Consider the following 14,297-nt stretch of genomic DNA (forward strand, 5'->3'; position numbering starts at 1 on the left):
TGCGGACCAATATTGTTTCCTTCTACTTCCCCATCAGTCTGTCTGCATACATCTATTTTCTCATCTTGTACTTAGACTGAAAGCTCTTTGGGGTAGGAGCTGTCTTTTTGCTGTTTGTACAGCACCTATCACAATGGGGTCATGATCCATGACTCAGGCTTCTACATGCTACTTTAATACAAATTATGAAGAATCAAATAAAGGCACCTAACTTTAGAATCGTATTTCTGATAATCTTGATTGAATTCTTGTCTGGCACTAGCTCTGCAAAACAAAGGTATCCTATCTATAATGGGAGTATTCTTGGTCAGCCAGTTAGACTAGCCACATTACACTGCCAGACAAACAGAAAAAGGTTATGGCAAGAACAGGTGTCTAGCTCTTATCTAAATGATGAAATCAAGGGCTCTCTTATAAATTTAGATAATTTGTATATAAATCCTGAAATGAAAGTGTCACTACGGCTCTCAGGTAATACTTGGGCATTTTATATCTAAATCCTAGAGTAAGGGTCTCATAAGAGATCCACTTTTTTGTGGTTCTCCATATTTAGTATTTTCTATAGCTGATTTGTTACATTGATCAGTGTTAATTAAATCCTTGTGTCCCCACTGAAATCAGATAGGCTGTAAGAGTAACTGAGGGGAGAATTTAGCACACAATATTTATTGCAATATACTAAGGTGAAATTCTTCTTTCCATTTGAAGCCAGGATTCATCATTGAAAGATAATATAAAAAAAATAAAGGCTTGGAAACATTTCAGTAAGCCATTGCTGAAAAGTGTGCACAACCATTCCTATTTTTTCAGCCCAGCTGTTGTTCGAGAGGTAATTGCTTAGGAGGCACTTTATAGTAGCTTCTGGAATTTACTTTTAATCAAGTAAATGACTAGTCCTGTGAAATCTATACATTTACCTTAAAGTTATTGGGGCATGAGATGTTATCTGAGCAGTATCTAGATTAACGACATCATTTGAAATAACTTAAAATTACACTGGACTTCACTTCCAGCTACAAGATTATAAACAAGAAATGTGTTGACTGCTTAATGTTATAAACCTGAAGCTCAGCCATTTATTTGCCTGTTTTTCATTTCATCTGCAGCATTCAGATTGTTCAATACATTTTTATGTCATTTAATTTCAGTCAACTTATTTCCAGTATTCTTGCATTTGTTCCTTATTTTCTCATGTGTGTTGAAAGATTCTCTCCACCACATTGATTTTTAATTATATTGTCTAATATTTTGAATTACTTTTAACTTTCTGAGTTTACTTTTTTATTCTACATATATGTCATCTGTTTTATTTATCAACCACTTCCCTGCAGTTTCCTCTTTAGCAGCTCTTCTGTTCTATGGTAGAATAAAAAAGTAAACAGCCAGCTCTCTAATTAGATGGTTGGAACTTTCTCCAGCCATTTCCCTGAAGTAAGATTCAAAGGATTAGGTTAATCAGCTACCTGCCTCCTGCAAGTGGGGATCTGGTCAAGATAAAAATTAATGACTCAATATAGCACCTTCCATCTAATGATCTCAAAGCACATTTAAAAATTAGTTAATCACTTCTGAGATAAATCATGTGAAGTAATTATTGGTATCACCTCTTAACAGATAGGGAAACTGAGGCACAGAGATGTTAAGGGGAGGCTTTTCAAAAGCACCTATTAAGGCTAGAAGCACATATCACATTGACAGTCAATAGAACTTATTTGCCTACCATCCTTAGGTACTTTTTGAAAACCCCAGTCTAAGTGACTTGCCAAAGCTGAGACAAGAAATCTGTGGCAGAGCCAACGATAGAACCTAGCTGTTCCATGTGGCAGTCCTGCAGCAGAGAAGGGATGTAAAAGGTCAGAAGGCTGCACCATCAGCCACCATTTTCATGGAAGGGTGGGAAACTGAGCCTGTCAGGAGTGGGGGGAGTTCGGGGTGATATTACTATTGGAATAATATAGAAAATTGGGAGCTTGATAGGGTGTTTTGGAAAGGGCAGAAGGCTTCCCATAATGATGAAAGGAATTCCTATTTAAATGATTATCTCAGTCTGAAGGGGCTTTATTAGGTTACTACTGATGTTAGGGCACATACAGCCTTGGATTGATGTCTTTATTTAAAATCTAATAAAGACTAAATAAAATAAATATCACCTAAATATTAGGACCAACAAATATCCTTTTAACCCATTACATATTATTTTAAGACACTTAAAATACATGAAGCTGTGGTTTAGGATGTAGTTTTTACTGTTGTATATTTGGTGTGATCACCCTGGTTAGGCTTCTGGTGGGCAGAGACCACAGTATCATGCCGCCCATTATTGTCTCATTGTTTACTTGTACTTCCCCTCTGGTGTGCAGAAACCGCTGCCTATCATAGTGGCTACATTCACTTGTACTCCCCCTTCTGTCTATCTGTCTGTTGTCTTTTATTTTACACTCAGATTGCAAGCACTTTGGGGCAGGGGCCATCTTTTTTGTTATGTTGTACAATACCTTGCACAATGGAGTCCATGACTAGGGTTCCTATGCACTATGACAACAAACAATATTACTCGAGAATGGCAAAAGCCATGATGGAATGAGGCATGTTGTCCCAAAGAGGGGACTACACTATCCAGTGGCATCATACAGTGTTTATGTCAACTGTTTTAGAAAGAAGCAACTGTAGAAAAGTTTGAGAGCTGGAAAAGTTGTACTGGTGCTAATTTTCTTCTCTGTCCATGTCTAAGGTCAGTCCTTATGTAGAGGCCTGTGATTGGAGGAACAATTAGAACTAATAAAGATTCAACAATTTTTCTATGAATCAAGTTATTATTTTAAGGTCCTTTCTGCTTATTAGTATTTCAATACCACCTAGAAACCATTGTGCTAAGCACTGTCCAAACATATAACAAGAAGTCTATACCCTGAAGAACTTGCAGTCTAACCATTTGTTTGGCTGGCATCTGGAAAATGCTAATTTAATCCTCAGAACACATGCAAGAATAATCTGGCACTTCCTGATAAAAGTCACAGTTCAATGCATATTCCTATCAGCTAACTCATTACAGAACAGGGATATGACTATATATTTTCATGAGCATAAAGTTTATTAGTCAGTTTTCTGACTGATTTTTGTTGTATTTTTAGTTCAGTGTGTCATTGTAAAAAAGTATACTTCATGGCACATGAATCATGTCTCAAAAACTACATGAACACCTGAAGATAAAAATTATGCTTGCAGATTTACATACTGTATCAGCAGATGATTACCTAACAAATAATGCATTTCACTTTCAGAAACCTCAAATAAAGCTACATTTTGCTGTATTTGCATTTACTAGTGCATTGACACCATTCTGTGATATTCTGCTCATCAGAGCTCTCTTTTATTGTGCTGACTCAGGTTATATATTGCAATTAATTTGTGTGGACTTCATTACAAGTGATCAGATCATAGGCAGTAATTAAATGCTGATTGTCTCATTAAATGATTCTACCCAACAATATCTGGGTTTAATTAAGAGAACATGAGTGAGTATCACAAGTGATATAACGATAAGATTTCTTTTCATTGCAGTTCCACATAGATTTTTCTAAACAGTCAACTCTGATTAGCTACAGTTTGAGAACTACAGTTATGGTGTCACAGCCCATGGAGTTGGGTTTCCTTTTAAATGTACACTACTTTGAAAACTGATGCGATGCAATGCAAAGTTCTCATGTATCTTAAAAGAAATCAATATCCATGACCAGCGATTTAAATGGGAACACTTACAGTTGCTGTGCTCTCTAGATGGGTGTGCCTGCTCAGACTCCTCACATCACACCCTAATGAGCACAGCTGGGCTGCACCAGCTAGACCACCTGAGGAACTGCCCCACTTGATTGGCTGAGGCTTGCTCTTAAGCCCAGCAGCAGTAGCAGTTCACCGGCTGGACAAAGCATTTGCCCCTGGCTGCAGTTGCTTCTGCACTTGTTTGTTCCTAGCCTTTTTCAGCCCCACTCCTGCCTTAGACCCAGCCCTGATCCTACCTTGTCTCACTCTAGGTAACTTGGCTCGGATTCCTGACTTTGGCTCCTGTTCTGATCGTAGGCTCATACTCCTAGCTACTGATTCCTGTTCTAACCACTAGGCATGACCACCCACATCAAGCTGTAGGACATTTTGCGCAATCCCCAAAAAGGAGCCCATCAGGGGAAAAGGGGACTGGTTCCTGGCTGAAATGGATCCCTCCCATGGTGATATTTCCCTGCCAGAGATCATGGGTGCCCTTCAGACCATGCAGGCACAGAATGAGATGCTGCAAGGGACAGACAGCATAGTCTCTGACGCCGACCACTGCTCCCTGCAAACCAAAGATGGCCCTGCCTAACATCTTTAATGGCCATTGTAACAAACTGAGGATTTTTAAACCTGTGCTGGCTCTTATTTCTGCTGCTCCTGCAGTATTCCTCACTGACCAATCCAGGGTAGGGTTGTCAACCCTTCAGGATTGTCCTTGAGTCTCCAGGAATTAAAGATTAATTTCTAATAAAAAGATTGTCATGTGATGAAACCTCCAGAAATACATCCAACCAAAACTGGCAACTGTAATCCAGGGTGGAGCTGATCATCATCTTGTCCTCAGAAACCACCTTTGATTAACTAAAAGAAGTTAAAAGCGCACAGCATGATCCTCGCAGATTTCAAAAAGAGGTTTATAATGGAAGCTGATGCATCCAATTTCAGCCTAGGTACTGTATTGTCCCAGCCAGCAGATCCTGATGGGTAACTTCACCCGTGCCTTTCACTCTCACAAGTTAGCCCTGGAAGAAAGGAATTCCGATATGTGGCAGAAGAAACTCAGACATCAAGGCAGCATTCGAGGAATGGCATCATCTACTGGTGGGACCCAGGTTCCCCTTCCAGATTCTTGCATACCACAAAAACCTGGAGTATCTCCAAATAGACACTTGAACCACTGCCAAAACCACTGGTTCCTGTCCTTCCCTGGTTTCACTTCATAGTCACCTATCACCCAGGAGTCAGAAACAGAAAGGCTGATGCTCTGACCCATAAGGACGAGTACCTGGAGCCTGGTGGGGAGGCTTCATCCATTATTCTCACAGCATCCAATTTTATCACTGGCAGACAAATCTAATGGTGTCAATTTATTCGTTGTTGCCCAACAACCCCTTCACTCTTCAGATCCACCAAACACTGGATAATACTGGCACCTCACCAGCTGCCAAATTCAGGTTCCAATATGGGATTATCTACCACAAGGACCATATCTACATCCTGGAGGGGTAGCCAAAACTACCGGTTCTGCAGTTATGTCATGATGCAAACGGGCAGGGCACTTCAGTTACCTCAAGACCTGGAATCCAATTGCAAGGGGTTTCTTGTGACTGGGGTTGTACACCTCAGTCAAGAACTAAGGACAATCCCACAACTTTTGTACCTGGACCAAATGCCCATGCACAAAACAGCTTGGGATGGATTGTGCATGGACTGGAGAAGGCCAACTGTGGGCTACCACTTCTGCTGATTTTTATTGTGGAGCTGCCACATTCCTAGGGGCATACAGCGATCCTAGTTGTGGTAGATCTCCAGATCAAGGTGGTATATTTTATTCACTGCCATGCTATTTCTACCACCTGGAAAATGGCTTGCCACTTCCTGGAAAAAAAATTTCTTCTCCATGGATTACCAACAAGCATTGTATCAGTTTCTCAGTTCTTTTACCCAGTTCTGGTGAGAATTTCTAAAATTCCCAGAGATTAAGCCCTTCCTCTCATCCACCTACCACCTGCACACTAAGGGAAAAAATAGATTAAGCCAACCATATTCTCAAGCAATAAAATTCCTGAAGTATCATAAGGACAACTAATTATCTCGGTTTCCACATGCTGAGTTTGCTCATAATAATGCCACCCTGTCTCCACAAAGCAAAGACCCTTTTTGCACCAACTATGGATTTCATCCTCACTTTTGAGGATATCTACCCAAAGTCCCTGGCACCCACTGTTGCAGATTTAGATACCCATCTACACCAACTATATCAGGAGCTCAAGGAACAATTACAAACCACTATGGAAGCATATAAACTTCATACTGACCGGCACCACAAGGCTGCCCCCAAACTTTCTGTAGGAGATAAGATCTGGCTGTCCACCCACAATCAAGCCTCAGTCAAGCAGACCCACCAATATTTGAGCCCTTTCAAGAAGCATAGATCAACCCAGTAATGTTCAAATTGCAATTACCCAAGTCTGAAGATTCACTGAAATTCATGTCCTTCCTGAAGCTGTATACTGAGAAACCATTCCCCACCATTCCAGCCTTCTGCCCACAGCGGTAGCAGTCCAAGGGCTAGACGACTACATAGTGTGACAAATCCTTGACTCCTGACATGTTAGAAGACAACTCCAATATTCAGGTGATTAGCCCAGACAAAAAGTCCTGGTGTTGAGAACTGGACTTGACATTACACAAAATGGCTGTGGTTCTCAATCCACCATTAGCTAGAAGCAAAAACACTACATAGTTAAGAATAATTTGGCCTTTCATTGCCTAAGCAAACAAAACAGCAGCACATCTGCAGTGTTGCTAATAAGGATAGATAGAGTGACAGATTGATGAGGATGGAGGAGAACGTGGATAGCTGACCTTTGATCTGGGTGCCTGACTAAGTTTCTCTCTGGGAGTTGCTTTGCTGATAAGTAAATTTATAAATTATTTTGCTGATGCTAGGGAAATCGTTAACCCACTACTAGTGGTTACTGTAAGTTACATGCTTTGTTCTAAGCAAATTATAAAGAGATTCATCAGTGTGAGATTTGGAGAAGTTTGTTTCTATGAGCTAGGAGATTGACATAAAACTCCCCAGCAGCCAGGAGGAAGGCTGGCCACCAAAAAATCTACTGCTGGCTACTTGACACCATCTCAGACTTTGGGTAACTATACGTGGGGTGCTCTAGACTATTGCTGTTTTAAATGTGCTTGAGACTCAAATAAGGATTTTTGAGTGACTCTTGTATTTACCAACCATTTCTCAGATGGAGGTGCTGTGTCCCCCACTGATTTATTTTCTGACACCACTTGGAAAACAAAAATTAGTTACCATAGCTTCCACTTCAGAAAACCCCAGGTAACACTGGGAATCAATGGAACACATCCACACCGTGGATCTGCTGCAAGCTTTTCACAAAGACTACCCTGATAAGCCAGGCCCAGAGGTTTCAAAGGGCTACCAGGAAGTGAGAGGGAATGTCAAGAATTAGTCCCTGCAGCTGCACCTGCTCAGATTCCTGAAAGCCTAATGAGCACAGTTGAGCTACATCAATTGAACTGCCTGATGAGTCATCCCACCTGATTGGCTGAGGAAAGTAGCAAGTTTGTTCTTAAGCCCAGCAGCAGCAGATTGCAGACTGCTTAAAGCATTCACTGGCAGTGGTGATAGCTCCTGCATCTGATTTTCCCCAACTTTGTTTCAGCCCCACTTCTGCCTTGGACCTAGCTTTCTCCCTGGCTTTGCTTCATTACAGGTAACCCAGGTCCGACCCTTGACTCTGGCCTCTGACTCCAGCTCTGATTCTGGGCTCCAATTCCTGACTCTTGTAGTTACCACTTGGCCTCTCATGCTCAAACTACTAGGCATGATAGCCATATCCCAGTCTGACAGGTGCACATATGTAGAAGGAACAAAGAAAGCAGAATAAAGGAAGAAGGGTGAATTATGAAATACAAAATTGGAGATTTTCTACAATTCTGAAAAAAGTCAAAGTTACACATTAGTTCCAAATTACAGAACTAACTCTTAGCAGCAGGTAACCCATGTTTGTTGTGGTCTTGGATAGATACCCAGATACCACCACCTTGCAATCTGATTGGTGATTTGGGGGGGGGGGGGGAGTTATATTCACAGCATACACATAGAAAAGGTTTTATCTAACAAAGGCTGTTGCTAGAAGGTTGCAGTGTAACACTACTATATTTCTTAACATTCAGAACAATCACACACACAAGAACCCAGAAACAGAGAGAGAATAGGCTGCTCCCTAAGGCAATGAGGCACAACTCCCCCATAATTCTCTGAGGGCATCAAGCATGTGGACAAGGGTGATCCAGTGGGCATAATGTACTAGATTTTCAGAAAGCCTTTGATAAGGTCCCTCACTAAAGGCTCTTAAGCAAAGTAAGCAGTCATGGGATAAGAGGGAAAATCCTCTTCTGGGTCAGTAACTGGTTAAAAGATAGGAAACAAAGGGTAGGAATAAAGGGTCAGTTTTCAGAATGAAGATAAATAGTGATGTCCCCAAGGGGTCTGTACTGGGATCAGTACTGTTCAACATATTCATAAATGGTCTGGAAAAGGAGTAAACAGTGAGCAGGCAAAATTTGCAGATGATACAAAACTACAAGATCGTTAAGTCCAAAGAAGACTGCAAAGAGAACAAAGGGATTTCACAAAACTGGGTGACTGGGCAACAAAATGACACATGAAATTCAATGTTGATAAATTCAAAGCAATGCACATTGGAAAACATACTCCTAGCTATACATATAACATGATGAGCTCTAAATTAGCTGTTAGCACTTGAGAAAGATCTTGAAATCATTGTGGATAGTTCTCTGAAAACATCCACTCAATGTGCAGCGACAGTCAAAAAAAAGCTAACAACGTTGGGAATCATTAGGAAAGGGATAGATAATGAGAGAATATATTGCCTCTTTACAAATGCATGGTACACCCATATTTTGAATATTGCATGCAGATCTGGCTACCCCTTCTCAAAAAAGATATATTGGAACTGGAAAAGGTACAGAAAAGGGCAACTAAAATGATTAGGGGACTGGAATAGCTTCCATATGAGAGAGATTAATTTGCTCCTTCTCACAATACAAGAACTAGCAGTCACCAAATAAAATTAATAGGCAGCAGGTTTAAAACAAACAAAAGGAAGCATTTCTTCACACTACACACAGTCAACCTGTGGAACTCCTTGCCAGAGGATGTTGTGAAGGCCAGGACTATAATGGGTTTCAAAAAAAACTAGATAAATTAATGGTACTTGACCTGACCTGACCCGAGCGGTAGTTGGGGAAAAAAGGTTGAGAACCGCGGATCTAAATCATTGATGAAGGTACTGGACAGAACCAGACCCAGAACTGATCACTGCGGGACATCACTCTATATGCCCTTCCAACTTGACTGTGAACCACTGATAACTACTCACTGGGAATGGTTTTCCAACCAGTTAGCTCCATCTAGGTTGTATTTCCCTAGTTTGTTTATGAGAAGGTCATGTGAAACAGTATCAAAAGCCTTACTAAAGTCAAGATATACCACATCTACCACTTACCCCCTATCAACAAGGCTTATTACCTTGTCAAAGAAAGCTATTAGGATGGTTTTATATGATTTGTTCTTGACAACTTCATGCTGACTATTTTTTATCACCTTATTATCTTCTAGGTGTTTGCAAATTGATTGCTTAATTATTTGCTCCATTATCTTTTCAGGTACAGACGTTAAGCCGACTGGTCTGTAATGCCCTGGTTTGTCCTTATTCCCCATTTTATAGATGGGCAAATATAGTGCCCTTTTCCAGTCCTCTGAAATCTCTCCTGTCTTCCACAACTTTTCAAAGATAAATCACTAATGGCTCAGATATTTCCTCAGTCAGCTCCTTGACTATTGTAGGATGTACTTCATCAGGCCTTGGAGACTTGAAGACATCTAACTTGTCTAAGTAATTTTTAACTTGTTCTTTCCCTATTTTAGTTTTGGCTGCTTCTTCTCCTAGCAGCTGGAATCTCTCACAGGCTCTTCTCCGCAGTTTTACCCCAAGGACATAGGGTGGTGGTGGTGGTAAGGGAGGCAGCTAATGTCCTCAGGGTGAGGGAGGTCTCCTCTGCACAGTTCCAGTTCCAGGAAGTGCTGAAGGAAGGGGTAGCCTTGATCGGATCCCATTTTATCCCCCCTGCATTAGTACAGCAGTCCCTGCTTTGGCTGCTTCTGCTCCTACCAACTGGAGTGGAGGGTCCATTGTACAGTAGAACCTCAGAATTACGAACACCTTGCGAAAGGAAGTTTGTTCATAACTCTGAACAAAACATTATGGTTGCTCTTTCAAAAGTTTACAATTGAACATTAACTTAATACAGCTTTGAAAAACTATTATACAGAAGAAAAATGCTGCTTTTCCTTTTTTTTTTTTAGTAGTTTACGTTTAATACAGTACTGTGCTGTATTTGCTTTTTTCTCTGTGGCTGCCTGATTGTGTACTTCTGGTTCCAGATGAGGTGTGTGGTTGACTGGTCTGTTTGTAACTCTGGTGTCTGTAATTCTGAGATTCTACTTGTATTAAAAATCCAATTATATATATGTTATTCTATGTAACTCCTCTAGGAGGAAGGGGACACTAATATAATTCCTCTGGTTATCAACCCTTTGAAGCTATTACCTGAAGAGGTTTGCATATACTAGTTCAAAACTGGATTCTGCAGGGACCAACAGACAAAGAAAGGGTTTTTGATAAATAGCCTTGTTTTGCACAGTCTCACGGCCTTCTTTCTGCTGCAGCAAAAGACAGGATCCCTGGTCCATGGATGGCTCCGATCCCTGGTCCATGGATGGCTCCAATCCTTAGGGTAGAGTTGGAAGGACTGGGTCTACCAAGGCCCCACAATATGAGTGGGTGCTTGTTCTGAGTCGAAGCTATGATGGACGCCAAGCCGTTGGGTCACATTTTGAAGGACAGCTCCTGACAGAGCCCATAGTAGGGTTGGGGTGATTTTGGTAAGCTTAGTAGCATGCATGTAGGTTCCTTTTTTGTTTTTAATATGTTTTCTCTATAGTGCTTTTGTCTTAAGAATAAAATAGGGTTGCATTGGAAGTGCTGTGTGGTACCTTATACTGTGGGCAATTAAGAGAAAGTAAGCAGACCTGCTTTGGCAAAGTCTTTTGCTAGGAATAATATAGTGAAGGCAGGGAACTGTTCAGCTTGGAAATATCCATTAGAAGGGAGTGAGACATGTCTCCACTCAAGAGAGATGACAGCCAGGAAAGGCAGAAGCCTGAGAATTCATGCCCTTGCTACACCAAAGAGAGTTGCCCTAAAAGCTGTGACAGTTTATTCCATAGATTCCAATGCCAGAAGAGACCATGGTGATCATTTAGCGTGGTCTCCTGTATAACACAGGCCATAGAACTTCCCCCCCAAAAGAATTCCTAGCACACATCTTTTAAAAAAACATCCAGCCTTGATTTAAAAATTACCAGTGACCCTGGGTAAACTGTTCCAATGGTTAGTTACCCTCGCTGTTAAACATTTACGCTTTATTTCCATTCTGAATTGTCTACCTTCAACTTCCAGCCGTTGAATTGTGCTATACTTTTCTCTGGCAGATTGAAGAGCCCATTATCAAATATTTGTTCCCCACAGCTGGATTCCTTCAACAGAGAATGCTTTGGCCGCAGCTCCTGTGAGTTTCATCCTGATCCTCGGGGCCTGCATTGACCCAGAGCTGTTTTGGTGGTGAATAGATATGAATTCAGCCTCTCACGTAGCTGCAGCTTGTTCCATTGATTGCTTGGAAGATCAGGACCAAGGCCTTAAACTGTCATCAGAAGCTGTCTGAGAACCAGTGGAAGGGGCTGAGCACTCATGGTGGCCTAAACCATGAAGGGGAGGGGCACCGAGATTCTGTACCAGCTGCATCCTAGGCATCATCTTTCCATTCAGCTTCTGATACTGTAAGCCAGGCTGGAGGTGATGAATGAATGGATTGCTGCAGCTAGGTCCTCATCTGGGAAGCAGAGGCAAAGTTTCCTGGCAAGCTGGAGATGATGGAAGGTATTTTTAGATATTAGTACCACCTGGTACCACCATCCAAGTTTAGCAAGGAGTCAAACAGGATACCAAGTGCTTCATACCACTTTTGACTAATGTGGCTCTATCTTTTCAGTGGGAGAGGGGGCAATGTCCCAGCTAGTTTTTCAGTGTCTCCTCCTTCCTCTTTGCATCAGTTCTGCCTGGAGTAGCCGAACTTCATCCAAACACTGAATTCCTTGCAGGCATTCTGGCATTTTAGCACTGGTGGTGGCTACGTCAGTGGTGAAGAAGCTGTATAGTTGAATGAGGTCTATATATTGTGGGATGCTGAACCTATGGCATCTCACTAACATGTCCAGTGGTCGCAGATAGACACTGAAGAGAAAAGGGGTAATATGGCTCCTGCAGGATCCCACAGGGGAAGGCCATTAAAGAGGAGGAATGGTTGTGACCCATCTTTCTGAGCTCTGCTAGAGAGGAATGATTAGCGCTGCTCTAGTGCTGGGGCATTTCCTCCAGCTGTAACGAGTTAACAAAAGGTTCAAAGAAGTCTAGCAATATGAAAATGCTGAACTTGCCCGTGTTTGTAGCCAGAAGGAAGTCATTTTCACTGTACTGATAGTCATAAGCCCAGACCAAAACATTTTAATATGAAAAATATGATATGAAAAAAATATTTTTCTCCTCGGTGAAGGAGCTGGGTGAGATAACTCACTGTCCCCATGATAAGTGAGCGTGGCCTCCCGCTCTGCATCTCTAACCCACTCCCAACTTCCAAGTGCCTGTGCTGTCTGGTGACTGCATGGGGCTGTGGAAGGATGAAGAGGTGTGTTCAGTATTGGTATAGCACAGGGTGAGATTCATATCCCAGAGGCATGCTTAATGCAATGGTAAATTGACTGGTTTGTCCAATGGGGAAGAAGTTCGAATGGGAGGTTGAGTTCCAAACGGGACTGTTGGGAGAGCTGTTCAATATAGCTCCTGTCTGGAAGCCCAGCAGTGCCATTCTGGGAAGGCCAATAGTGGTCAGGCACAGGAAAGCTGACCAGGGAAGAAAATAGAGAGAGTTAGACACAGGGATAACTGTGGGCATGGGAGACACCTGGTCCCTTCAGCACAAATGAGTAAACTGTTGGACAATCAGAGAAATCCAGTCCAAAAGCAGTCTAAGGGCAATAGAGATTAGTAAGACCTCTGTACAGAAAGAAGTGCCCTACCCAAGGAAGGGAGGAAATCACCAGGAGAAGTTACTGTAAATGACTGAATCAGTGTTAGAGCAATACAGTTCTGTTTTAGTCCCACAGAGAGTGTTTCTGTGCCTCTATATTTATTCCTTCCAATCTTGCTTTCACTTTCAAGTGCAACAAATGCAAAAAAGCAGCCCATAAATGACAGAGGTGCTGGATGTAGAGGTGCGGGGTTGCTGAAGTAATTTCCAAATACAGGGTTTGCAGTTTGGTTCAATGGCTCTCAGCATCCCCACCATAAAAACTGTTCCAGCACCCTTGATAAATGAGGGTTATTAACCATTCATTCAGAGAATAAAACTTAGAAATATTTTTGTGCCAACAGTCTTACACTAATATTACCTGATATAATTCATACAGTTCATTCTTGGTTCATTCACAACAGTTGTGCTGCTACCAGCAACATCAGGAAACTACTAAACACGTTGGGCCAGATTCATAGCTGAACTCTAACTGCATTGTACTGCTCCAGTGATGCAAAGCAGCTGTAAACCTGGTTTAACAGGCCAGTTAAACTAGGTTTATCGCTGCTTTGTGTTGCTGGGAAAATGAAAAGCAGCCAGAGTGTTCCAGTGAATCTGACCCTATATATTTTTTGCAATGAAACAAAGAGGAGGCACTAATCCTCAATTTAGACTGTGTGAAAGCATTTATTAGAGTATGTTATATTCTCTCACATACACTGGACGTTTTAAATTGTGGTCCACTATTTATTTCCTGGATAAAGGACCCTATAACTCAGAGACATCTTTTAATCTCTAACAATATACTGGACAGGGATACCTGATGTTTCCTCTCCTGTGTGCAACAGCCATTGAGACTTTGGCAAAAACATGTACAGACCCCAACATTCTAGGAAGTAAAATCAGCCCTTATCAACATAATGTTTATTTGATGATGACTTAATAGACATAAAACCACCCTGCACATCTCTTCCATAACTCAAGATCTGCTCAAGCAGTATTACAATCTCTCTGGACTCAAAATTAACCTATACAACTCAGAAGCAAGCCCTGTTGGCCACCGTTTAAAAAAAAAAAAAAGTGTTCTACTGAAAACCTTCAGCAAAAATTGGCACCCAGTGGATTTAGATATTTAGGTGTAGTAATTCCTATTCTCCCATCTCTCTACACTATCCTCTCTCTATATAGTGTATCCTCTATAGCGTATCTCAACACTATCCGCTCTCTGTATATATATACACTATGCAGTGATTTAGATAGTTAGATATTTAGGTATTGTA

Source organism: Emydura macquarii, unplaced genomic scaffold, assembly GCF_026122565.2.
Source record: "Emydura macquarii macquarii isolate MOO-44397 ecotype Brisbane River unplaced genomic scaffold, CSIRO-AGI_Emac_v2 contig_2422, whole genome shotgun sequence".
Lineage (NCBI taxonomy): Eukaryota > Metazoa > Chordata > Testudines > Chelidae > Emydura > Emydura macquarii.